The sequence below is a fragment of the Rissa tridactyla genome, chromosome 3 (assembly GCF_028500815.1).
Source record: "Rissa tridactyla isolate bRisTri1 chromosome 3, bRisTri1.patW.cur.20221130, whole genome shotgun sequence".
NCBI lineage: Eukaryota > Metazoa > Chordata > Aves > Charadriiformes > Laridae > Rissa > Rissa tridactyla.
This window is the reverse complement of record NC_071468.1, coordinates 75,508,529-75,536,147: the sequence shown is the minus strand read 5'-3', so window position 1 is coordinate 75,536,147 and position 27,619 is coordinate 75,508,529. Positions and strand designations below refer to the sequence as shown.

The 27,619-nt window shown below is 42.0% G+C and overlaps 1 protein-coding gene across 5 annotated transcripts in view; it reads right to left on the bottom strand.

The window, feature by feature from the left end:
• Nucleotides 1-27,619, bottom strand: part of FYN (FYN proto-oncogene, Src family tyrosine kinase) — a 145,077-nt gene that overhangs the window by 70,505 nt on the left and 46,953 nt on the right. For 4 of the 5 annotated variants that reach the window (XM_054194662.1, XM_054194661.1, XM_054194666.1 and 1 more), the window contains one exon: nt 11,985-12,055. The gene's annotated coding sequence lies outside the window, so the exon portion shown is untranslated. Of the gene's footprint in view, nt 1-11,984; nt 12,056-23,463; nt 23,575-27,619 lie in introns of all 5 variants that reach the window. The other variant, XM_054194664.1, reaches the window with a different exon arrangement.

Sequence of the window (27,619 nt, the reverse complement as noted above, 5' to 3'; positions counted from 1 at the left end):
GTCAAAGCCATAACAAAACCTATTATGACCTTTTGCCGGCACTGGTGGCATTTAATTCTAAATCGATTAACTACACACACAGTACTAATTACCCATGCGTATTTTTCAGCAATCAGACTATTGGTTGGAAACGCGAGGGTATGTCTGTGTGTGGACAGGGACACTGTGCTTTTTCTGTGCTCTCCGAAATGAAGAGGAAAAAGCTCAAGAAATGACGTTGAAAGGTGCATTAGTGTTTATGGAGAGAGCTGCAGGGGCACCAGACACAGGCCGTCGGAAAGCGATGAGGTTGTCGGAGGAAGTGGCAGGAGGTTAGCACGGTTTGTTCTGCACAAAGCCCTAGTAGGATGTGTCGTGCAGCACAAAATCAATACGGACCCTGCATGAAAAGATAATCGTTGGTTTTGTACAATTCTTAGGCTGATTTGGAAAGATCTTCACAAAGGTGATTCCCAACTTCTGTGAAACCTTTAACTGTCCTCTCTTTACTCTGTCTTAAAACCCCCTAGATGTTCAGGGATTAAAATAGTTCTAAAATAAACACCTCAGATAGATACGGCACAAATCAGTGCAAACCCATCTATTGTTGGAGCTTTTGTGGGATATGAGATACAAGTGCTTTATCAATAAGTGTACTTAAAATAATGATTTTCCAGAGTAGATTGCAGCAGAAATCATAAATAGAAGACACATATGGCCATGACAGAGCCTATGCATACAGAAACTTAACCAAGCACCTGAGCAGATCTGTAGAGTTTCACTGCATACCTACTTGCGGCAGTGAAGTCCAGTTTAATTATCCTACCAAACACCCCTGAGCCACAACAAGGTTATTACCGTTTACCAAAGGACCTGCTCAGGCAATTTTACAAGGAAATTGCCTGTGCCTAATCTAATTGCTAAGAAGTAGCTAAAATTACCTTAGACCTGGAAATACCAACAAAGAAGCAGGAAGCTCCAAAAGGTTCAAGAAGCTTCACAAGGCTGTTCCTGTAAATCACAGCTGCGGCGATTTGAGCTCCCTGGAGAGACTCCCAGTCAGAGCCAGTCACTGTTTTCCACTCAAAACAAACATAACGGAGGTGAGATGACTTACAGTCCACAAAAGTATGATTTCTGACATACATAAGCCTTCTACCGGTTACTGAATACATTTACATGATGATGTCACACAGATTTAAATAATCTGCAGCGTCAGTCTGCAATTTGCAAACCATATCTTTAACAGCCTTTGCAAAAGATTTAACTGGTCTCCACTGAAGAATCTTATTTTTCATGCTTTTGTTTAATCATAAAATGAGCAACATCTATAAAATTCAATGAACGGATTGAGATGGCTTAGATGGTTCCAGACCCTTGCAGGAAAACAGTACACAACATCAGAAGGAATTACTTCTGTAAATTACAGAAAGTTTAATTGGAGACTGCTGGACATGTTAAGCTACAGTCAAGCTTGTTAGTACAGTAAACCTACAGCATTACCTGCCAAATAACCACAGAAGTACATGTGGAAAATCACTTTTTAGTTTATGTCCAAACTGACCAAGAACAGATTTCTCTCGGTGCCGTTACCAACAGCTACTTAGACACGTTGTGTGGACTGTCATGATTTCGACTTGCTTACTGCCTGCTATTTTGCTCATGTGTTCTGTGTTTAAAAAAAAAGGGAAAAATAAAAAAAAGCTCCCTTCACACTCCACCACTCCACTGACATAGATGAGCCGAGGACAGATGACCTGGATTCAAACTGGTTAAATACAAGAAAGGGCAAGTCGCGAGCAGACAAAGCAAGCTCCAAGGGGATTTCTCTCAGACTTTCACAGTTTTCTGGTGCTTCAACCAACCCTGACTTGCAGAGCATATTAAATTTGCTGCTCTCCCTGTCCAATATCATTAGAGAACTGTCTGTCAAAGAACAGATTTCTACCAAAGATGGTTATCAACCTGAAGAAACTACACAAGCAATTGTCAGCCGTGCATAGAGTGTCTTCGTCCTCCACTATGGAACTGAAGATTTATTTATATCTCTCTATATATTATTTCCCCACCCCTATTTTCTTGTTTTAAATAAGGAAAATTCTTGTCCGGGTGATAAGTAGAAGCACCTCCAACCCAGAACAGCCTAGAGCTACACCTTAAAGCTCCTGGAATTTATCCCAGACGTAGGAGATCCAAAAGAAAAAGAAGATAGCAAGACATTGACTATATTCATGGGTAGCTTCTAAAGGAGCTATATTCTGAGAAAAAAATACTGTGAGAATAGCTGGTTACAATGGAATTGAGGGCAGCAGTGATAATTTGACATAAAAATTCTCTACACAGCAGCACTCTTACAGTTCCTGCTGAAGCAGGATGGTGGCCTGGAATGGTACTGGTCTCTCATAGTATTGAGGAAGACTTTTCTTAAAGAAGAAGAGGTGGTTAAAAGTCATGGCTTATGATTTTTTTTTTTTCCTTTAATCAGAAGTACAACTTGGGAAATATTTAATACAGTAATAGAAACTTTTGATAATAAGCAACACAAATATTTAATACAGCAATTAGAAGTCCCCAGCAATACAGGTGACTTTCAACGATGTCTCAAATATATGCCTTAAAGGAAAAACATAATTTGATTTCTGGAGACTTAAAGGTGCTGTAAAAGGGGTCTTGCAGGTCTGTTACTGGAGTAACAGGTCTGCGTTTTCTACAAAATTTAAAACTCAGGTCTCATACATTCACCCAAATCATCCATGCATAAAAGCATGGGTAAAAGCAGACGCAGGTTTGGTGACCTACACTGGATGGGGAAAGCAAAATAACAACAACGATTGAGTGTGAGATCTTCCCAAAGACCGCTCCTTGCCTGTGCACAGTGAGCAGCTCGAGTACTTTGGTCTTTCTGCCTGGAAACGGAGCTCCTTTCTCAGACTTCTGCCCAACATCCACTTTCTGAAATGTCTTTCTGCGTACTATGCAACACACAGTGCTTTCGCACGCTGCTGCAAGAGATACTAGATGAAGGATGCTACATCTTCTTCTGAGCATGAGCCACGTCAAACTCCTCAGAGCAAGACAGGAGCCACAGTTACGTGCAAGATTCACTATTGTTGATAATAGTCAATGGCATATTCCACACGCATGACCAGACAAGTTCCTCCAACTAACTGCTTCTGGATAACATCTACACCACGTGCAGAGGATGACACACACGTGGAAGGCACATGCCGTGCTAACACAGAAAGGATGAATACTTTAGTATCAACATGCAAGAATTCTGCTTTACACTAGCTATGCAGCTTGTGTCTTCAGCATGCTCTTACTTCCTTGGGGTTAGTAAGCAGCCCCTGGATTCAACGCAAGCTTTTCTTCTGCTTTGTCAGCTTTGAATAGTGTTCTCTGACATGTGAAACACTTGTCTTATAAAGAGTCTAATCCAGAAAAGAAAACGAATGTATATACTGTCATTTACAACTGTGCATGCTAATCCCCCCAACAACATCTAATGACATACAGGAAAGCTGGTGGTTAGGCTCAAACTAAACCTCCCTGTGTAATTACAGTCAATTAGAGGGCAAAACTCAAGAGCAAAACATTTAAAAAAGCAAATGGTATGATCTTGGGCTCCTGCAAAAGCATTTAGCATATACCAAAATGGCCATAGTGGATCTCTTAAAAATAAGACTGTGGATGCTGCATAGTCTTCCTAGCCAAAAAATATGCGATTTCACTCATATACAATTTTTTTTCCTGTGTGTTTTGACACATTTGGCGTAATTACCATGGTAGAAAACAATGAGAAGTCTACAGCATCTATGAGTTGTCAATCTCTATGTTTTCTATATATCTACAGATGTATTTGGAGATATGCTGCTCTACAGACAGAGCAGAATTTCATGTAATGGATCTTCCATCAGCCTCTGTCTTACAAGAATAAAGACACGTAGTTGCCTAAATATTTAACATCAAAGGACGTAAATGGAAAGAAATGCGGAGAAAAGGGGATTATGTTTGCTGGTAAACGGCATGCAGAGAGAGACTGATGCCTCAATATTGAAGAATTAGCCGAGAGGGGGAAAATGGACAACTCCTAAGTGTCATACACAACCAACAACTACCACAGCAAAATGAGGACTTCCCTAAACTGATGACTCAGTCCAACTACAGCTGACTAGACCCAGAATCCATCACAGCAATGGGTGCTGGTGCACTGATGCAACCACTACCTTTAAGTATACTGTACTATAATTTGGCGTATGTTACCACTGAAAAAAAGAGAAACTTTTAACTTTTAATAAGCAGCAAAAGAGGGCAAAGAAATGACCTAAACGCCTGTTTCTGAAGCGGGCAGTGGAAGTTTCTTTTCACAGGCTCTTCTTTCTAACTACCGTCTTAACTGCATGAACGGGAAGGTTTGTTAACCAGGGAACAAAGCAGTTAACAATTCAGATCACATCTAAGATCTACGTATATTTTCTAACTAATAATTTTACAAAGAATCTAAAAAGTCACATGCTATTTGTATTTTTATCCTTTTGCCTGTAAAGCCACTTACTTCAGTTATCATGATTTTTGCCCAAAATAAAATACAAGGTAAGAAATGCAGTTTGAGAAAAAAAAGGGCAAAACTTATGTCGGTAAATTAATATGGTCTGAAAGGCTGTTAGAGGATTAGATACCACCTTGTAAGACTAGAAAGGCAGGATTCTCAGCACTCAGCACAGCATTCAAAACCCTAATAGACCGAGATAGTAGATTTTATATTTCTCACTACTGCTGTTGCATGACATGATCAAGGATGCACACAATCTTCAAGGCTTTTCAAGCTTTTACCAGAGGGAAAATTTCAAAGCAGACTTCTCCCTGCCTCATAATACTAAATGGGCTGGGCAGGAATGACATTTACACAGTTGAATCTTTTATTTTCCCTTAAAGAAAAAAAGAAGCAATATGACTTGCTCTGTTGGATATATTCCTATAGGTGGGCAGAGAACAGGTATAAAGGCCACAAGGACAAAACACTATTTATTAGAAGGCTGTATAAACCTCTGTTAGCTCTGAGGTTTCCAGGGTGATACCTTCAGCATGAACACAAACTTCTCATGAATTTATGCTCACTGGATATTTTTTAAAAATCACTGTCAGTGATTTCCCTGATAACGTGCCTAGGGAAGAGCTGACTCTCCCAGACCAGTGAAGGCTGTGTGGGACCCCTTGGAGCCCATGAATGCTGCTCACCATTGCTAGCAGGGCTGCTGCAGGACAATGTGGAGCGTTCCTCGACAGAGCCTTCCACCTCAGCTGATGGAGAGTGACTTGTCAAGCAGGAATTTCCCCCACCACTGAGCACTGCCCTTCAAGATCCACCCATCTTCATTTTTATTTTGAAATGGGTATTGTGACACAGTACTGCAGGCATTCTCGAACCAGGCACTAATGCATGATCTTCACACTATCTTCTTTAGTTTCTCTTCTTGGTTTTTCTGGATTGCTTCCCAGGCTTTCTTTTATCTTTGAGCTTAGCAAACTGATTAATATAAATAACTCAATGTCCAAAAATATTCAGCTTTGGTAATCTGCAATGAGATCTCTCCTCTTCTTTGTGCTCCTTTATATGCAGTTTCATTATGTTCATGCCAGATGAGCATTTAAGCGAGAGGGAGACGTAATGAGAGATGAAGAACTAGCGCAGCGTGCTTATGCTGTGAGGTGGAAACAGACACTTGTGCCTAGAGATCCATACCAAACTCTTATTGAAGAGATAACTTGTCTATAGTATTTAGTGCCCAACATAAAGATTCACAAAAGGCACAGAAAAATCTCCTAAACAAATCCCACAATAATTAAATCTTCTTGATACCACAGCATCCTATATCACACACACACATGCTTTCTTTCCTCCATTTAGTTTCAGCAACCTCCACTGTGCTTGGCTGATAAAATAATCTCCCAAATGATTCTAGCTCTAAAATCTATTAAATCCATGAAGTATTGATGAGGCAGAATTAATGTCGAGAGAATTACATTAACTGCCCCCCTTCCCCTGTATTTCATAAAAGAAATTCTCTAGGAGTAAAGCGGCACTGTGGCTGTGCTACAAAATACAGCACACTCAGGTCAGGAAAATCTACATCCGTCCACACACCTTAAACTCTACCTATAGACTTATTTATCACTGCAACATGTATTCATTTAGTAAGAGTCTTATCCACAGAAACAACCTTATCTGACGCCTCTATTCCTTTTAATCTCTGGTATGATTCGTGTCTTGCGCACAGCTCATTATGCAAACCGGGCGCCAGCTAAGAGCCCTGCCTCTCTCTGCGGCGTTCCTCGCTCCCTGCGCTGCGGGGCTCATTAGCTGCAGGTCGAGAGCGTTACCTACTAAGACCCTGTTGCTGCCTGATAATAAACTTGGCACAAACAGGCCCAAGTTTGGCAATATTCTCCATGCTGGATGCTTGCTGGGAGATATTTTTTTCTCCCTTGCTTTGTTGCTGTTTTGGATTTTTGGCATGACTTCAGCCAAAATTTTTCAAGCTAATTCTGGAACAAAGCATGGGAAACTGGAGTGATTTGTTCATGTTAAAAACTTCTGGTCATCCCTTGAACAGCTCGAGAGATTTCGTGATTTGTGATTTGGACCATAAACTTGCAAGGTGTCAAGGCAAAATCTTTGTATTTTGATCTCTGCAGAAAACTCCCAAACATGACTAAATTACTAACTTCTGAAAAAATAAATCTCTATTTTCATGAGCTCACTAAGGAGGTAATGCTTCCTAGCAACTAAAGTCCCCGGAGATCCCACCTACAACACCCCAGGATCCTGCTACCAGCTGGGTGGGACCTGCCTGGTCCAAGCTGCACTTACACTTTAATATTAAATCATCAGAGCTGGGCGTGGAACCAGGTGCAAGGCTATTCCATATCTAAATCTGAACTCATAACGAGTTGGATGGTAGTGGCCCCTGCATTCTATCACATACAGGTTTTTTTTTCAGTCCTCTAGAGGGGAGGAAAGGGAACAGAAGGTATAAGAACATGATGGAACAGGAGTTTCTGTCAACTGCACAGTGACAAAAATACCTTGATGCACATATAAAAAAGAGCAAAGTTGATATAACACTTCCTAAAGCAACATCTGAACTTTCAAATTTAATTTTTTTCTTTCAATAGAGCATTTGGAGGACTTGCTATCTAGATGTAAAAAAAAACCCAACCAATTTACCACTTGCAAAATGTTATCATGGATCTTCAAGCTGCTGTGACATCATGACCCACTGCAAACACCTCTGCCATTGAGCCAGCTAAGAAAGCTGGGAGGTACAGCTGCATGTAGTGCTCTGCTCCATCTGCTGTCTTAACTGTCCTTCCCTGTTTCTTCTCCAGGGACTACAGCAAGAGGGACATCCAGATGGATGGCCCACAGACCAGCTCTCTTTTGCTGAGCAATCCCAACAATTGGATCACCTCAACTTCAGGGGAAAAAAGAAAAGAAAAAAAAGAAAAAAGAAAAGTTAAACTAAAGGGATTACCAGTGAGATATAGGAAGACACTTGGGAAAATGACAGACACAAAGATCTCTTCTGCAGGAAACTGGAACATAACGTCCCTGTGTAGGGTTATCTGATTTAATGAACACAAGTATAACAATGCTTCACATCTCTTAAAAGAGCAGACTAAATCCAACCTGATCGGGACTGGAGACATGCAGTTCTGGGCAGGGAACAGGCCCCATTCCTTAGAAATCTTATGGACCAGATTTAACATTTACCACACCCAGTGGCACCAACATGCTCATCTTTTACACAGATTAGACTGGAAGAAAAGAAACAGACTAAAATAGAAGGATTTACAACCGTATCATACCAAATATTGGTAAACCCCAAGATATTTTAAAATGCTCAAGCATTTCCACACACTTTCTTTCCTAAGGATGCATGACAATCTTCAGCCCATAGAAAGAAATAATGAAGATACATACCAGAAGCACATTATGAGGCACATCGCTGCCCAAACTAATGACTCTGAAAAATGAAGAGCTACTAGAAATAGGACCAAAATGCACCAGGTCAGCCCTAATTACAGAGAACAGCTAATGATTCTGGCAGAGCCTCTTGTGGGCATGGCAGAACACAGGTAATAAAGCAAAAGTTACAGCGCAGCGGGTTATTTTTGCAGTTAGAGACCATATTCCAAGCTCTTTGCAGGTAATGCATAGTTGCTCTACAATAGTTTATGTCAGAAACCTGACATAAGAAGAAGAATCACCAAGAGAAATTCAATATAATTTTTGGTAGACATCAAGGATGTAAATAATTGTATCATACAAATCGGACACTCAAGAATGCACAGGACATCACAGTATTTCTAAAGGCAAACAAATTTAATATGCATAAAGATACCAAAAACCTGTGTCTATATAACTTCTAAAAATCAAAGCAGGCACTGCCTGCTAAATTGTTGTTTAAAATAAAGAGAATAAAAATGTGACTGTCCTTAATGGGAGAAAAACCCAAACCAAAACACCAGATGAGTGTCTTAGCAGCTGAAATCCAAATTTTCCACAATACAAATAAGCAACTAGGAATAACAGAAACCATTGTTTAAGGTGTGCAATTGCTTCTGATCTACAGAAAAGTGTGCCGATAGGGACAGAACACCATAAGAGAGCATAAGTCACGCTTAGAAATACAAAAAACACTTCTGAAAGGCAAGAGTTTCAAGGGGAGTCTGAACTGGCAAAGAGCAGCCTGACTAGGGAAAAAATTAAAACACAGATCATCCCAAGGTTTTCTGTCCTACATCAGCCATGCTTCTTGGGAACCCTCTCAGTTGTGTAAGTATCTGATGCGGAGCGATGGCTGTTCTTTGGCCGCCTACCGAACGCTGTGCTCAACACAAGACAGGTCAAACCTGTAGTGCCATGCAAATATCTGCTCTGACATCCGCAAGGCTGCTTTACAGAAATTTCATCCAAAGAGGTCTCTTCTCACAGTGCTCAAAGATATCATCAGCTTAGCTGAGGGAGTTTTAAATTCAGCCAAGATTTTCCTCCCAGCATTTAAGTATACTTCTCTAATCTAACCTAAAACCACTATGAATTTTTGATCTGGAGGTTGCATGACCTTTTCTAGGACTTTGATACAAGATGAATAAATAACTGCTGAGCCTCTGAGCTCAGCTGCTACGTCAAGATAAATTCAAAATGTTCTCTTGATGTCCAGTCCTTCTTGGATTCAGTGGGTTAGGAAGAGAGACTGTGACTGATTTTTTGTAATTATTTTTAAACTCTCTGGGAATCTGGAATGCCATAGTCAAACCTACAGTAGGGTCAGAGATATTTCAGAGATCCTTAGAGATAAGAAACTCAAGGTTCCTGATCATTCTACCTCAAAATAAGATTTTGCAAACAGTTCGAAGTGGGAAGAGGGTAAAGGACAGCTGGAAAAATAAGAAAAGTTGGAAGAGTCTGTTTATAATGGCTACAGGAAAACAATATTAAATTCTAGGGCAGAATCCTGGAGCATGGAATGGTACAAACGCAGCTCCAGACTGGCTTGAAGAAATTCCAGGATGTTTACAATCCAGCAGTGAGAAGTGTTTCTTTTTATTGGCTTGTATCTCTAACCAAGTCAGGAAAACATGTAGTTTTCAGGAGCATCAGTTTGTCAGCTAACCTTCTCCCAAGTTTCAAGATTCAACTAAGTAAAGCAGCCATGCTCTCCAAGCCTGAACGTGAACTATAGGTTAAGAAACATTGCCTAAGTAGAACCTCTGTGAACTAGATTGTGTTTCCCCCCACCGCAACAAGCTTACTGCATCTATGTGACACCACATTTCCTTGGAGCTACAAGAAGCATCTTCCTTGATTTTGGGGTCTTCTCTAAGACTCCCCTCTCACAGTCACAGAAGATGCAAAGTCCACACTGGTTGACAGTGAGCAACAACGATGAGAAACAACAAGGAAGCACTTTTTCACTCTGAGGATGGTCAGACATGGGAACAGAGAGACTGCAGAGTTTCCAGCCTTGGCATCCAGTTGAATTTTAAAAATCTAGGTCCTGACCTAAAAGGACCTGTTTCAGATGACATCTGGAAGTTTCTTCCAACTAAAATTATTCTATGATTCTAAGAAACAAGCTGCTTCTGTCTCTTCCCCCTTGCTGCTCTTGAACTACACTTTTTTATGCAGCTATGGAGATGAGGCTGGTCTCAGCTGATGCATCTTTGAAGGGAAATTAAAACACAACAGTCTTATTACCAGGTCTGACAATAAACTTTTTTTCCATGGTGTTACACGGCATCACTATTTCTGAATCATGACTCTACTCCCTTTACCTGTGAGCACCATGGCTTTGTCACACCCCACACAAAGATCAGCTAATCTGTAAGGACACTGGACAACTTTGAGGATCAAAGTATTGTTACTACCACCAAAAAGAAAACTAAGTATAGCTCCTATCCTCTTTTGCAGTAACAGAAGTCAGCACAAAATCTCATGGACTAATGAGCTCATACTGCTGGTCTGTAGCTCATCTTTGACCCTACAACTAAACTCTAGTTAAATAATTGTTGTTCTTATTTCCCAGTATACGGATATAGGTGCAAGCTTACAACATGACATGGTCAGAAAAGCCCAACTGTAGAGAGAAAATTGTTTAAAAGAATGAGCTACAGTAGGGTTTACCTAGGTACCACTGTACAGGACTTTTCACGCGTTTGGCCAACTTCTTTGTAAAATTCTGATCTTGGTTATCTTGTGTTTTCTTATCTTTAAGACTATAAATTCTGCAGAAGGCTAAATGATTTACATTTAAACATCTGTTAGCTAATCCAGATCTTTCTGTATGATGTAACAACATCTGTTTTTTTTTAAATGGCAGAAAAGAACACGTGTTCTCACAGAGCCGGTCTTTGATTTTCAGTTTTCTACCCCGCAGGCTATCCGACTCTTAAGTCTTCTGCCAGTGGAGAATAAGCCAGTTTTCATCTGCAATCTGCACGTGCTGGCTGAAGAAAAAATGCCAGTCCAAGGGTATGCTTGTCCAAGGGAAAGAAGGGACACAATCTTCTGCTGGCTTTTTTTTTTCCCCAAGGGCGATGGTGATAGATTGGCACCAGTCAGAACTGTATATATTGTCAGTCTCCTAGAGGGAAAAGCAAGATGAGCCTACAAACTGCTCCAGATCTGCTGCTTTTTTGCAGGTTGGAAGAGTTTTCTCAGGATTGCTGCCCTCCAGTTGGGGCATGTCACTAATTACCACCCATTCTTCTCTGCTTCCTTCTCCTCGCAGCAGGGCAACTCAGCAGCACAGACACACCACACATGACGTGCCATATTCCCAAAGTGCCTGTAGGACCAGAAGTCTGTAGGAAGTTGGGGCCTCTGGAAGTGTTGCATACAGAACAGCCAGGGAAGCAGCAAAGCTTGTCACGTGGGATGGAAAGGAGGAACAGGAAAACCGGTATAGCACACAGGAGCATTAACTACCTCCCTATCTCTCTGGCATAAACAAATCACCCTAGCTCCATGTGGCAAGTGTGCCAGTCAGACATTCTGGGAATGGATGGAAAGATTTCAGGGTGACTGGACACCCCCACCACTTAGGGAGGGATGTGCTCCCTCTACATTATTTTTGCTCCTGATTTTTTATACCACTATACCATTTTTTTGTTCCCCTTGGTTTTAAATTAGGCCTTTGTGTTTCTTCTACTCTAGGTTTTAGCTCAACCACTCTTCAGCAGAATATAACAGCTACAAACACAATAAACGGATGCCACTGGAGCAAATGAAACTACATTCCTTGCCCTGAGGCCTAGCATACTGTTTTCTGTCAATGCTTCTCATACTGCGAGCCTCCATAGCAGAGGAAGAAAACCACATATAATCAACTGTGTCTCTGTATTTCCCATCAGCTAAAAAAAATTTAAACTGAAAAAAGCTAAAACAATCTTTCTGAAATTCTCATTGAAAACTAAAATTGATCAAAAGCAGCACTTACCAGAATTTCCCCCCAAAACAGAGCAAGTTTACATTCACCACATTTCCTCAAAAATGGCTCGAAAACATGCCCTGGAAAATAACAGAGAAAGGGAAAGAAAACGTTAGTGAGTGGAACACGACAATTTATGTTACATGTCTTTCTCACTCTGCTAGCATTTATTACCAAACTTCCACCATTTTTTCTGTTTTAGGGAAGGAGGTAATTGGATTTGAACCTTCACAACTAATTATTAAATTCCACCGGTATTATGCAAAATATTAAAATAACTGCAAGACTCCCTCTGACTGCTCAGACACATCACTGTCACTGGCACGACAGCTATTCAGACTTCAGGGAGACGAGGTCAACAACATGAAACACGCAGCAGCATACAGCAAGCGTGCCAATTATTTTAGATCCAGCCCTAAAAAAATTGGTCAACCCAGTATCTCTTTGTGATTTTGCTTTGACAAACTGTTTTTGAAATAGCATGCACGTAAGGCTCTCGACAGCCTCCTTGTTTGAAAACTACACACACACAAAAAAGGGTTTATGCCACACTTCTTTTTAGACTGTATTAATTACTCGTTGTTCTCTAGAAGAACAAAGAGGGAGAAGAAGTAAGTCAACGCAATATCTAGTATGACACACACTAGGGCCAGCTTGAGGAAGATGGAGAGCAGAAGTGACAAATGCCATCATTTTGCCAACCCTGAGTAAATTTCAAATGACAGCTACTCCTTATCTTTCCTTGAGGCAAAATCTTTGAAAGAACAACTCACAGAGCACAGACTAACAATGATGTTAAAACGTTTAGTCTGTAAACTCCTAGAAGACAAAGGGGCTATGATTCTGCTGGTGTTCAGGTTTGGGAACGGTAACTATAAAGCAAACGGAGAAGGACACACGTTTCAGCGCCCAGAAGTCCGCACCAGTGAAGCTAGACTGAATTTGAATTGCTTTAAACTCCCGTTCCCTCCCAAATACATGCTGAATTTTCCATGAGAGAGGCATCTGTGAAATTACTGGTGGATGAGTAACTTTACAGCTATACATGGAAAACTTGGAGCCCTGCATTATTGATCGCAGAAATCTGCCTCAGCTGCAGAAGCAGCAGTATCTCTCCTGAAGGATGCTGTAGGCATTCACAGGAGAGGAAGGGGGAATGACTTCTTAGGTCAAAAATGACTTTTACTGTTCATCGTTACATGAAAGGTAGCTAGGAAAATAAAATTTCTATTAAAGAATCACCAAATAAATCTTCCTTAAAACACGGCAACTGGATTACACTGCTCTAAATCCTGTGATTAGTAAGCAGACCTCTGATCTCATAAGGCTAAGACTTCATTTTGGGCGGAGAGTTCAGGGTGGAGAGAGAAGAAAAAAAATCATTACAAATCAGTGAAAGATTTTAGGAAGAGACATTTTTAATCACAAAACTACAAACCATAGTGTCTTCTTTTCTACTTGCTTTCTTTGTTTAGTAGTTGAGAAAAAAACCCGGGCATATCAAGAAATAAAGAAAAAAACCCAACACCCCCTCCTCCCTCAAAACCTTTTGTACAGCTTGGCAGAATTTGTGAAAACACTGAAAACAAGATGGGTCTTAACTGCTTTGCTCAAGCTTGGGGAAGGTGGTTATTATTCCAGTGTCATCCATTTCCCTCCCTAGCTTCCAGGCATTTGGCCCGGAAAGAAAAAATCAAGTCTAGAAACTCTACTTCTGCCTCAGAACTAATTGGATAACATCTGCATGCAGAAAAGTTAGGAGCTTAAGAGACGAGCCAGGACCGAAACAATCCAACAGCACCTCGACTCCAGATTAGCTCATTATTTTCTTCTACACCAAGAAACTGATTTAATAATTTCCCCAGAGAAGTGACAAGTAAGGGAAACTCTGTACTCTACACTGCTGGTCCCATGAACATTTGACAGACAGGGACTGGCACTGCTGCCAAAAGGGGCTGAGCCCCCCCCAGCACTGGTGCGGAGCTTCTGGATGTGTCCCCAGCAGCGCTCCCTCCTTCCCTTCCTCCCTCCCTCCTTTCTTCCCTCCCTCCCCACAGCACAAATGCCTGTGCAGCAAACAGGGCTGGGGGAGCAACTGGGATTAAAATGAACTGAGTGAATTCTTTAGCCCAGTTTGCAAATTAACTATAAAAAAAAAAAAAAGAAAAAAAAAAAGGTGTCACTAGGGAAAAAGTGACGAAAGGATGGACAGACAGATGTAGGATTTGGGGAATGGCAGGTCGGCTTATTTGGCTGCAGTGCTATTTTCAACCAACAGTAAACTCCACTGTTAGGGTACTGGATTGCAGGCAGCTGCCTTAACACATGCTAAAGGAGTCAAGTCCAAGCCCTCGGTTGAGACCGTGTACGACGAAGACTAGTAAGACGACTAGGTAAAGGGCTGTCGAGTTAAATGTGGGACAGAGACGTGATTTACCACATTTCTAAGCTTGCCAGATCTTTTGAACTTTGGGGATGGTGGGTTGAAAGCTTGAAATCTTTCCAGGGGATGTGTTTTGCTTGATTTTGGTAGATGATGCAAAACATGCCCTGTCTCTCTGGCTACAAAGGAGATGAGGTATCTGGGTGTAGAGCAGGGCAGGAAGGGAGAAGGGAAGGGAACGTTTTTTGCTGTATAACTGGGGGCGAGGGCTGGACATGGCTTGCAGAGAAAACCAAAGATTATTCACTCTTGCTTTGTATTCACCCTGGGGTCGGTACAGAACTCAGTTTTAGCCTTGGTGATTTTCATTCTACCTAAGCACATAGGAGGAATATTCATTTTTCTTGAAGGCTTTGGATAATGTTACTTATCTCCAAATTCTGACCAGCACTTTTTAGAAAAGCTTTGCTGACTTTGGAAAACACAGCGTAGGAAATGCAAAATAAATTAATATAGGCTTCAAGGCACACCAACTTTGGCTTCTTTTGCAATTAGTATAATAAATAGAAGAGGTGACAAAAGGGTTGCCTGAATAGAATTACTAATGGAAGAGAGCTTGCCTTCCCAAGATTCTGTGCTTGGGAAAAATGAAAACCTGGAAGTAGCCATCTGACTATTCAGTGAAAGGTGCACTTCTTTCAGATAAATCTATATTCATAAACAGTTCTTTTAAAAGAAGGCATTGACCATAAAAGGTTTTGATTTGCTTCTGTTATGAAGACTTGGCTATGAGTGTTCAAAGGTATACCCTAATATCCAACAGGCTGCTGGCACCAACTGAATAGCATATAGTAAAACCTGAAGTTTATTTGTTATCCCAGACAGGGGAAGAGTGGGGAAAGAAGAGGAGTTGCAAGCAAAGGAAAAGCATTGAGAATGAAAGCCTTTTCTGAAAAATTTCACATTGAACTCCCCTTCTGCTTACCATCTAAAATCAAGTACAGAATGAGAATGGCTTTAGAGTACGATCAATTGAATAGTATTAGATTTAAGCAACATCAGCTTCCTGCAAGTAGCTGCAACTTGCTACCCATCCCAGGCCAAAATATTTACAGCAGGGTCACCCCAAACGGTGACACACACACCACTGCCAATATGGAAGTGGTGACCAAATGAAAGCTGTCCAAGCATCTCCTCTTAAATGGTAAGATATGGTAAAATACTTAGCACACCAACAGACATGAAAAGTTGCTCTGAAGCTCAAAAAAACTTGATTTGAAACTTTAAAGAGAAACAAAACACTCTTAGGAGATAATTAAGCTTACTACATGCCAGGAACAGCCTTTTTCCTCTAAGTAGCACCAGCTTCAACAAATTGGATTTTTTTACCAAAAAATTATACCACCCCCCCAGCGTTGCACATACACCAGCAGTCTTTTTATGTAGCCTTGTGTAAAAATTACTTTGTTTTTGTAAAGAAAAAAGTATTTTTTGAAACAATGCGGTGAGTAGCACACCCACACGTCATTCGTGTATTGTGTTTCATGACGTTGCCTGCTTCATGAGACAATCCCTGCATATTCCCATCAGCTTCCACATGCGTTTTTGTCAGTTCATACTGAGATCAGAATTAAGTTTATTACCATGGGCAAAAGAGAAATCACTGCCAGGAGACATAGTAACTACTGTTTTTTCAAGCCTGCCGTCCCAATTCTGTTAACATCCACCAACTTCTAGGATCTCTGGATCAAGTCCACCGTGAACAATTCTAGACAAGAACCCACAAACCCCCCTTATTTTTCATTAGAGGAAAACATTGTTAGGTGACAATTTACCCAACGTTTGAAAGAGATAAAAACATTATTTAAGGCATAAAAACAGTTCCACGGAGGATTCTGGTCTGGTACATGTTGCAGTTGCTGCAGTTCATGCGAGCGTCACCCAGGTGGAGGAAGTGGGCTGGCTGAAGTTGTAAGTGGTCTTAAATACTTTTCAAACGCTAGTAGATGCAATTCAGTTTATGATACTCAAACACAGAAGAAAATCTACATAATGATAAGCATCTGTCAGTTTTCTATTAGTAACATGCTTCTGATGCCGTTTTTTTCAAACCTCAAGTAGAAGCAGGCATTCCTGCTTTTTGCGCTGCTATTTTACTTGGCAAAAAACTGGGAAGAAGGTTTTCAGGTTGGAGAACAGTTTACAAATGGATGTATCTGGGTCAGGATGTCTAACCTGTAAATAGGCTGGATCCACTTTGTAGAAAAAGTGCTGGGTTAGTCTGCAGAGAAATAGCCTTCCTTTTTCACGTGTTCTAATGTCATTTGTGCTTATTTTACAACACATTGTATTACAAAGATTTTGGGCTGTGCCGTGAATTAATCCAGAAAGTATTTTTCAGTAGTAGGTTAGTACGGCCCTACAGCAACAGAGTCTTCAGTCACCCTTTTTAGACAGGTTCAGGACTCTGTTACCTGGGAGGCTGCTGACGCTGGTGTTTCGACAAATGTGGAGAGGGGTGCATGTTCAGTTTTGCCTAGGGTGCAGTATTTTCCACCTATTCCTACCACCTTAAGATTTCTAATCCTACTAAAACCCCAAAAAAGCATTAAAAAACCCAAAACCTTCTAAAGGCAACGCTGAACACAAGAAGAAAAACAATCTCCTGCGTGCTGACTTTATACGACCAGTTTATAAAGGAACTGCACATTTTAACTTACATAAAGCAATCTTTTACTACACAATGCCAGATTACATATAAAGCTTTCTTTATATGTAAAGCTAAAGAACATCTGAAAGCTTTCCAACAATGAAATGTTTAAAGTTTAAGGGAAGCTTATAGGCTTGCTCTTAGACAGAGACAGAAGCCTCCCTGTTACCCTGAAACTACCCCTTTCTGAGTGAGGGTCCCAGATAGCAGGCGCAGGATATGAAAAAGCTCGGTCATCAACAGCGGGGGGAGAGCTGAGCGGCAGAAAGAGGGAGCGCCAACAGAAAGCCACTCCTGCAAGGAGGACAGACACAAGCCTGGACACCAGCAGAGGGGAAAAAACCCCAGTAACATCATTAGAAGACTCTACAAAGACTAAACACTACCATTCTGGTGGTTCCTCCTCCCATGCAACAGTGCCAAAACTTAGAAAGAGGACAGTGGCTACAGGACAACCACCCTGCATTTTTTCATGTGACACTCACTGGATTTCTAAAACAGTTACTTGAAAGCTTCATGCAGTTGCAGGATGTAAATAAGGATAACTACGTCCCTCTCTGAAAGGAGTCCCAAAGGAGATTAGTAGTTTCAAAAAAAAAATACGTTTGTGTGCACCATCAAACTTGCAGCTGTCTAAAAACACATCTTTCGAACTGTTGCCCTTTCACTTTGGAGCAGGAGGAACTCAAATGCAAAGTCACTGTTGCAGCAGCAGCAAGTCCTAAGAAACAGGAAACACAGGAGAAAAACATCAGGAAAATACAGAGACTTTGCTTGAACTTTTTCTACTCTTATAAACAGAGATATGAAGAGAAAAAAAAACCACAAACTGTGTTAAAGATCATAAGCCAAACTGCTCCTTTTCTGTGCCACTTTAATCTCCTCACACATCAGATCCATTGACTTTTCCTTAGCAGACGTGCTGCTGTCAGCTGGTCCCCATGTCCTGTGTCCTGCGGCTTCCAGCCCTGCCGAAGCACGCCGCTTGCTCTCCTTCTTCCCGGGATGCTTCACTCTCACAGGCAGTTTAAGCCCCTCGATATTGCCAGGTCAATATTGGCAATACTAGTACCTTTTTCCGCTCAACTTTCAAGCAGGATAAACTAAACTAAATCTTCCTTACATTCACAGCCGCTTTTCCAGGCATCAGCTTGCTTTGCAACAACAGCACAGAGCTGAAAGCATAAAGGAGCTGGGCTCTGAAAACATCAAGGCACCATCTAACCAAGCATTCCAGCATGGAAAGTGCCAATACAGGTACAGCGAGGGGATGCATACAGAGAGGTAGCAGAGGTGGATGCAACAAATCAGAAGATGCCAAAAGCATTAAGAAACACTCGGTGGGACGGGTAGTGGTTAAGGTGAGCAAGTAGAGCACAACACTGTGAGGGTACCAGCCGCAGAAAGGCAAAAGCAGTGGCACTCACAGCCCATTCTTAAATCCTGTCTTTTGAAATCGTCCTGAGAAGATCCCACGATCTGTGGCATCCCTTGCCATCCACACTGCCTGGGAGAGAAGCAAGCACTTCTCTCTCTATACGCTGATAAGCCAGCCTGTGTATTGCCTACCTTGGCCGCCCCGTTGGAACTGCCAGCCCCCGTGCCAGGCGGCCATCAGCCATCACCAGGGCCGAGCAATCAATAGGGGAAGCCATTAGCGAGCTCAATAGTGAGCATGCACTTAGACTGTTACTCATACATGAGGAGCATGTGATTGCAGCAACATACTTCAGTTCTCAAAACAGTAGAAAAATGACTTCATTAATTGCGGGAAGAGTGCTCGCATTTCTCTTTGTGGAAAAATGAGAAGTACTATGCCCCAAACAATTTTTTTTTAAAAATAAATGAATGGAGCCCATAGTCCTAAAAATAGATTGCACTCTCCAACCCTCTGAGCTGGCTCCTAGGAACGCTGCTGGGCACCCCTGGAGCTAAGGGAGGGCACGGGCAGCCAGCGAGGCTGGGACGTGGTGGCTGGAGCCAGCACTGTGTCCCTCTGCTGCACCCTCAGCCTGCACATCCTGACCTGCCTGATATCCCAGTGGCATCAGTGAACCGCCTCTACGGCCAGATATAAGCACTCACATCATTATGAAAGTTAAAAAAAATAGCAAGGAAAAAAAAAGTAAGCATAATGTAAGATTTTAGAAGCTTTTGTTTTAATAATTGATTTTGCAGTTTGTCTTGAAGAAGAAAATGTTTTTCTTCTGAAGATACTGGGTTGACCCTAAAGAACCTTTAGCAGAAACTGACTAAACAGCAAATTTATAAACCCACTATAGAAGCAGTAAAGGCCAATTAGAAGTACAAATACATTGCAACATAAATACTGGGGTTTATATACAAAAACTTGTTTTTATAAACAATTTTTCCTCTCCCTCTTAAGAGAGAGTCTTACTCATGCAATAAACATTTTTGTGCTTTAAATCAGTGCCCAGGGCTTTCATTTAGGACATTATATCCATGACATACAATGAAAATGAACGGTGTATATATAGACTATATATGCTAATGTTGCAATACAATGTCATTCATTCCCATTGTGCAAGAAATCATAAAAATACACGCATGGGAAGAAACAGTCTCATGTCATGGACAACATACTTGCAAGCTTTAAACCTTTAAAGAATTCAGCATATATCCTGTATTCTTAGGACAAATTGGGGGCGCAACGGGAATTACTAAGTGTATTACTAAGAACTTCTTGCCTTTGAGACAATTCATAGATTTAGCTAGTTTTGCGTATGTCAACTCATATTTATATGTACAAGTAATACTTTAGTGCATTTAATCACTCCCTATTTTGTACATTTAGTTTTCCTTAATTACTGTAATTCCAAAAATGTCTGAGAGTGAGACGAAAGCGTGGCGTGGTCTGCAACTGCGCCCCATGAGCTGAGGGGGTTGGGGGGAGGAAGGCACTTTGCAGAAGCTACGCCACCTACACGTGGTCACATTTCCTGATGTGAAATACAAAAATGTTGAAAAAGAGGCTGAAGTTTTGCAAGACTGAGCTATTTGTAAACCTATTTCTGCATCAAAGAAAGGCTCTGAAGGGAAAAGTAAACTGTGTAAGAAAAGAACATAGCAACACGATTAAAACACAAACAATGAAAATGCTGCACTGTAAACTAATTATTGACTGCGAGTCGAAAATAAACTGTTTCCTTTTTGCCATGTTCTCTTTAATCTGCTAAGAGGCAGGAAGGGGGAAGACGGGAGGAGGCTGCAGTGTCAGACTTGTGGAGCTTATCAAATCCCAGATCGGATGATTAGAGCAAAGCTAAGAAGAAAACATCCTCTCTCCACACCTCCCTCCCTCCCCAGAAAGGAAGCACAGCCTTCAGGACCAATCTGCAATGTTTGTTTGTTGCTCTTTAAAGGATTGCTCTGGAGAGCATTTTTCCTAAGCTGTTTTTATCTCTTTCTGGAAGTTTCAAAATAAACAAGAGTACTAGAAATGGAAGAACAGAAAACATTGCATTCTGTTTTTTTGTTGTGTGTTTTTTTTTTTTTTTATAGTGAGACAAGTAAAATAAATAAATAAAGGTCCTTAATTGTCATACAACACAAAGCGGAAGGAAATAAAAGCTTCTAATCTGAGAAGCATCATTGCAAAACCTAGGAAAAATCACCAACGGGCCAAGGGTGGGGAAGAGTGAAAAAAAGTGGGCTGTCTCTCATGCTGCTTCATTGATTATTTATTTACTTATTTTAATTATGAGATTTCATATTGGTGAGTTCTATATCCAGGAAAGGAAAGAAAAAAAGAACAAGTCAAGAAAGTCACCATATTTTGACAGTTTACTTTCCAAAAACACCCCTGCTCTCTAGTGACTTCCAAAAAAACCTCTCCCATAATGAAAAACAGGAAATTATATTCTCAGGACAACACACTAGAAGTACAAGCGAAAAGATTTTGCAGTGTCATAATGCTTCGGCGTCGAGTGCAGGATCAAGTCTTTATTCTTTCACGCTGCCCTTAAATACATCAGGTCTCCTCTTAGAAAGCGAGTGTCCCAGTGTGAACCAGAGTAAACACAGGGTTCATGTAATTCCAGGATTGTGCTACAATAATATAAACCTCTTTGCAATACAAAAGCCACACAAAAGCATTTATTTTGCTGAAATATTCTATGGATTTAAAATGTCATTACTATTCAGTATAACCTCCCCTACTTGTTTTGGGGTTTTTTTTTGTCTTTTGTTTTTCAAGATTAAGCAAATGCCTGAGTGGTGGAACTAATGAAACTGGATTTCCAGCTTGTTTGGGCTCGTGATGCTAAATTTACTACAGGAGCCCCTCCCGGGCTGCTCCTGGCTACCCCAAGCCCCATGGTGCCTGGTACCCAGCCACATTTGCTGGGCAAGCCTTGATGTAGCTGCTGGCCAACTGGTGCTGGCGTGCCCGTGGCACCCTGCCCCTGCCACCCCACACGCAGCCCACCTCCTGGCAGCAGCTACTGCATCGGAGAAAGGACTGGGAAGGCTGATGCTGTCCCCGAAGCACCCTCCCTCCCTGGTTGGAGACAGCCTGCAAAGTTATAAAGAGGACTGGCGCGCAGACACACCGAGTTAACAGCCTAACCCCCACTTCCTCAGGAAACCAGGCTAAAAATCTGGTTTTTCTCTTGCTGTGCCCCCCTGCTCCCCACCCACAACTATGCAGATGCAGTAAAAAAAAAAAAAAAAAAAGAAAAAAAAAAGCATAAACGTAAGGCTTAAGGGCTATACTATATCCCCGAACAGCATCTGGATTACTGTCTCAGGCATGTTTCAGAAGTGTCATTGGCTTCCTGTTTAATATTCATGTTTTATAGCTGCACAAAGTCAGCCTCCGCTCAAAGACCAATATATTACTCTCACATCCTCCAAGCAGATCCTTAATGAGGATATTCTGGTTTCTTGATATTCAGAGACCTTCTGTTGGTATCAGCAGAAGATCAGCATATGCTTGAACGCACAGCACGAAGGGAAGGAGAAGTCAGCTCTCCCCATTAAAACTGAGCCACAGGATTAAAACGGACCTTGAATGACTATCTAGGCTGCTTCCCCGCTCAAGGCAGGATCAAGTACACTTATGTTATTCTTTTTATTAGGCCACCTGACCCAGCTGGGGGAAAACAGATATGCTTTGGGGCTCTGAGTCCCGTCCTGCGCCTGAAACCTCACTCTTGTGTCACCCTGGTCCAGCCTGCAGCCATGCCGGTTGGCCTAATAAGAGATCCCTGCCTGAAAACCCTGTCTGCCTTGCATTGCCATGGTTACAACGTTGCTATTACCATGCACGTCGAGCCTATTTTTAAAAACCTGCAATGACAGGAGGTGCTGGTTAAGGCCTTAATCTCAATAAGGTCTAAAATTCCTCCAATGAGTGCTTACTATTTGTACAACTGCTGCACTCTGAAAGCAAGAGATAGGTGGTGAGCTGCCTCAGGCAGGGAGTCTGCATCACCTGCATCCCAGAAAAAAAAAAAAGAAAAAGAAAAAAAAAAAGAGTATTTTAAAGGAGATACCTAAAGGACAAGAAGAAAGTAGTCCTGCCAACATTAATGGGGTGGGTTAGGTCAGCAGAAAACACGTAACTACTTGTTAGAAAGCAAGTCATGTGTGCCGGAGAGATGGTCATCATGGGTGGCCGGAGGAGAAAGACGCCCACTCGGAGCTGGATGACAGATGGGAAGCAGAGGGGGAGTGAGAGGCTTTGGTGATGAAGATGAGCACCTTGTGCTGAATAACGAAGAAACCTGTAGAGGAACACATAGGGGAGGTTACGCTGTTAAAAAATGAGGAAACGGGACAAGTTCCTTTTGCAAAGACATTCTGGACAGAGAGAATTAGAATTTGAAGAGGCCAGAGAAACGGATGTTGCAGTAATTCAAGACATCAAATGAGTGCTTAGATGTGAATTTCAGCTGCGTGGTGTGGACAGCACAGGGCATTTCTTAGGAGACATTGCACAGGAAGAATCTGCTGAACTCAGAGTAAAGACAGAGCGAACTGGGAGATGGACAGATTTTTGCCTGACTGAGGGACGCTGGCGTTGTCCATGGCAACAGAGGCAGGAGATAACGGGGAGAGCTGCAGGTGGAGGGAGGAAGGGATGTATCAATGGATATCTGTTTAGCCACGCTGCATGAGACTTCATGGCTTGGTATCCACAAAGAAGTGAAGAAAGACGAATTGAAGTTATAGCTTGGACAAGGGGAGAGAGGACTAGTCTTACGTACCAGTCTTAAGAATCATATATATGTATATCTACGTATCTATGATGATTTATATATATTTGTGTATAAATACATATTTACATATATACATGTATTAGTTCTGTCTGTAGGCAAAGGAATCTGAAATAATTATAGTCAGAAGAATAGGAGAAGAGAAAGAACACAAACCTGCACTCCCTGCCAAAACCAGAAGTATAAAAAGGTCCTTCCCCTTATTCCTTTTTCATAGCTTGACAGGTAACAAAGCATGGAGCGGCAAATTGCTTGCCTGTTAACTCCCTGGAAAGTTTAAGCAGACAAAAAAAATATATTAAAAATCTTTGTTGTAGCCAGATTCCGCATCCTGCAGCTCAACAAATCCTTCCACATTTGGGGGGCAGGAGTCCCACACACTCACACATTTGACGGGACGTGCGAGGAGCTACTGGCCCGGTCAGCAGTCGCTTAGCTGATACAACACCCCTTACAATGCCGGGGACGTGTATTTTGGTCCAGTGATGGATGCGTGTGTAGCCATGTGTCAAATCCGCCAGCACGCTGAGCCCTGGAAACAAATGGCACTTTCAGAGCAGCGCATCTGGGTCACTGCCTGCTCTCGCTGTGCCTGTGAGGACCTTGGGGAAGAAGAGTGGAGTAGGGAGGAGCAGGCTGCAGATTTGAGGAGCTGGCAGGTCTTATCTAGGCCACTGGCCATAAACTGGATACCTTCACCCTGAACAAGAAAAGTGGATTTTCAGTTCTGTAAGGGTAAGACTTTTGCACCCCTAAGCGATGAGATGGCACTGGTTTATTTTCTTCCTATTCTCAGTTTTGCAGGTGTAATCAGGGTTATAAAAGCACATTCAACCTACCCCACCCCCAATAAATAGACTATAAACTGCTGAGAAATAACACACAAAAAGCACTCACAGGCTCCGCTTTTTAGTTCTGTAACTAGTTTGGACTCGCACATTTAGGAAATGTCACATTTGATTTTGACCTAGAATCAAGTTCACTCCGCCTCGCTGAAACACAAGACGCGCCATTCATGCGGCGCCCGGAGCGCAGCCTCCAGCTGCAGAATGTGGGTTACCAGAAGCAGGAGACATCTGAGAAGGAGCATTCAGAGCAGCACGTGTGCCACTTGCAGCCGCGAATGCATTCGATTATGAACTCTGCAAAACGTATGAATGGTACGGGCTGATGATACAATCCCTGGAAGTACATATCCATAACAATCCTATGGAAAAAAAAAACAGGGATGCATACCTGAAAGCCACGGAGCCAGGACTTTTTTTGTGTATGCAAATAAGCTAGTTAATTTCCCCTCCAAAACCAATTTGCACAATCTGGGAGCTGTTGCAAGGGCCAGTTGTGAAGACTTCAACAGCAGACATCATCAGCAACAGCTAAGGGAGCCATTAAATCAATAGTCACATTTTAAAACTAAACTCTACATGCCAAAAACGTCAAATTCGTTTCTCACACATATACTTTTACATCTAATGGCGAAGCGTCAACAGAATCTGGGTCTGTGACAGTCCCACAAAGCCACTGGCACTGCAGCTGGACAGCCTGTGCAGAAACCTACCTGACGCATCCAACATGCCCTCCTCTCCATACACTGCAGTATCCACCATGGATGACAACCAGTTTATTTGCTCTGCTTCCTCTCGCCATGTTACATACGTCCCCGTCCACTGCTTACTCCACTTCTAACCCACCAGCACAGACATACAGCTACAGCAAGTACTTTGAAGCACCTCACACACAAAAAAGGGAATTGTATTTGACCTTGCCATACATGTGTGTGGGTAGTGAAAACAGTACGGCCTCCGCCAGCAGACAGACGCATTTAAAAAAAGGACAGAAAGTAGGAGCGAGCATGCTTCCTCATAAACACGTGTGTTTTATCAACTGCCTGAACTCCAGTTCACTTCCCTTTTCCAGACAGACACCTCTGGGTCACATCTTTCAGCTGTGTTAAAATTTCAACAGCTCACTGGTTGCCATTTCATGCGAAGAGGGGGAAGGGATGGGGACTGAACATCAGATAGTCAGACACAGAAACGTGTTTAAACAGAAGCAGAAAAATCTTCTCCAAAGGAGAGGGCTTCCAGTATCAGGAATATGTAAGAGGAAGAAAATAAAAAGCTGGAGTTCTGCAGAGTGACAGATGCGTGTCATACAGCTGGGACCATTTATGTCCACAGAGTTTCCACTGCACTAGCAGTAACTGAAGACTTTTTCCTCCTGGGCAAGCTCTTTCTCACTCTAGGATTCACAGTGGAGCAATTACAAGTTTCCTAAAAGCCCTGTGAAGCTTTCAAGGCTTGCAGTAGCTACAGATTCTGACCCAGACCGACTGCAAGCATTAGCAGAGAGCAGGGTGGTCGAAAACATCGCAGCCTAGTTGAAGGTTTAAATACCAGTGAGCAGGGACTTCAGCAAGTTCTGCCCTATTTGCCTTAAGAACTTCCAATGATCCTTTTGCTATCAATGATGTAAAAAATTAAAGCCGTAAGAGGTCCGTTTATGAAGGCTGACTGCCTCACTCCGTCAGTGGAGCAGCGTCACCCTGCAAGTGTCAGGCTTAGCGCTCATTTTAAGGGGGGAAGTGCCGGCATCCGAACAAGCACGTATGAAGTGACAAGGGCATGCACAGCATTTTGTAGGCTTGGAACAAACCCCTGCTTGTAGGATTCACTCAGTGAAAGAATTTATGTTAACAGAGCAAGCTATTTATAGAAAGTCTCCACAGAAATGAACTGTCTCTTGGTTCCTGTCCTCGTGAAATGCAGCTTTCTAACCAGAGAAACCCTCTCTTTACTCTAAAAGCATGGGCAAAGGGGCGCAAACGGGGAAAGGGAAGCTATTCACCAACATACACCCTGCCGCCTCTGGTTATACTGGAGATAAGGTGTCCCTGTGCTGTTGGCACAAAAGGTCACGCTCATGGTTTGAGCCCCTGTGCAGTCACACCGCTCTTCCCCAGCCCCGTTGGTGAAAGAGCTGCCCGTGCCACAGCCCATCGCTGGCAGCTCCGAGCTGCGCCCATCCTGCCAACAGACGCACATAATCGAGACGGACTGCTCTTCCCGGGCTCCTCAATCCACACGCGTTTAATTACCAGCTCTTAGCCAACGTTAAATCCCATATACCTAAGGAAGACTACATTATCTTGAAACAGCAAGGGGACAAACCAGGAAGGAGAGATCCCGGCCTTGCCCCAGCCAGAACCCTTCAGAAGATCCCACACCAGAGCATGTTCACTTATCCTCACATTTTATACACGCTCTGAAATAAAAGTATACATACTTTAATCACGCACAGCCAGCCAGCTAGAAACCCACACCCCTGTATACACACCTCATCAGGTTCGCAAAATCATCGCACAAAATCTCACCTACTTGTTACAAATGACCCAGATCCACGGTCTGCTTACTATCCAAGCTTAATTAATTATTTCTGCAAGTTTGCTCAGACAAGAAGCTGAGCAAACTGCAGACAGACGACTTTTCTTAATAAAACAGAAAGCTGTTTTAGAAAAAAATGAAACCAGCAGATTTGCTGTTTCGAAGTACAAAAAAGTAGACAAACAAATAAATCAGAAACTAAAACATGCACATGCAAACAGACAAACCAAATAAGAAATATTTCCACTTAGCTCTCCCTCTTTTCTGTTGCTTAATTATTTCCACAAATAAGATACAATTAATTCTCTACATACATATCTGGGAGAGTTGTGCTACTGGGCATTTAAATCTCGAGACCAGAGCTACTTGGGCTATAAACTGTACCACACTGTTCAGAGATTACAGTTTAGATCTGACTAGTGGGGAAGAAAAACAACAAAAAAAAGATTTTTTGATCTACAAAAGGTTTTACTTTTCGGCAAAAGCTTTATTTCAGACTAAAATAACCTCACTTTTTCCAGCTGGGACCCTACATATCCTCACTGTCCCCTGCCCTTTCCAAACTAAACAAAACACAGGCTCTTGCTCCATACCCTTTCCCCCCCTAAATCTCATCCATCGACAGCTTTGCAATAAAATCCCTCATAGATGGTTCCCGCATACTGCTTCTTTACAGTATCTCACACTGACACTCTTTGTTGGTTAAAAAAAGGCGTATCTTAAATCTACTGATTGCACCAATAAACCTAAATTAGACTAATGGGAACCCTGAACTGAAAATAAAGCTCTAAAAGCTATAGGGTATACATATATCATGAAATGTTATTAAACTATAAATCTGTTGATTACAGTCTTATTTTCTAAAGACAGAATTATCTTAAGCCAATTTGTTGCCCAACATAATAGCATTTGGTGTCTATAATAAAAAT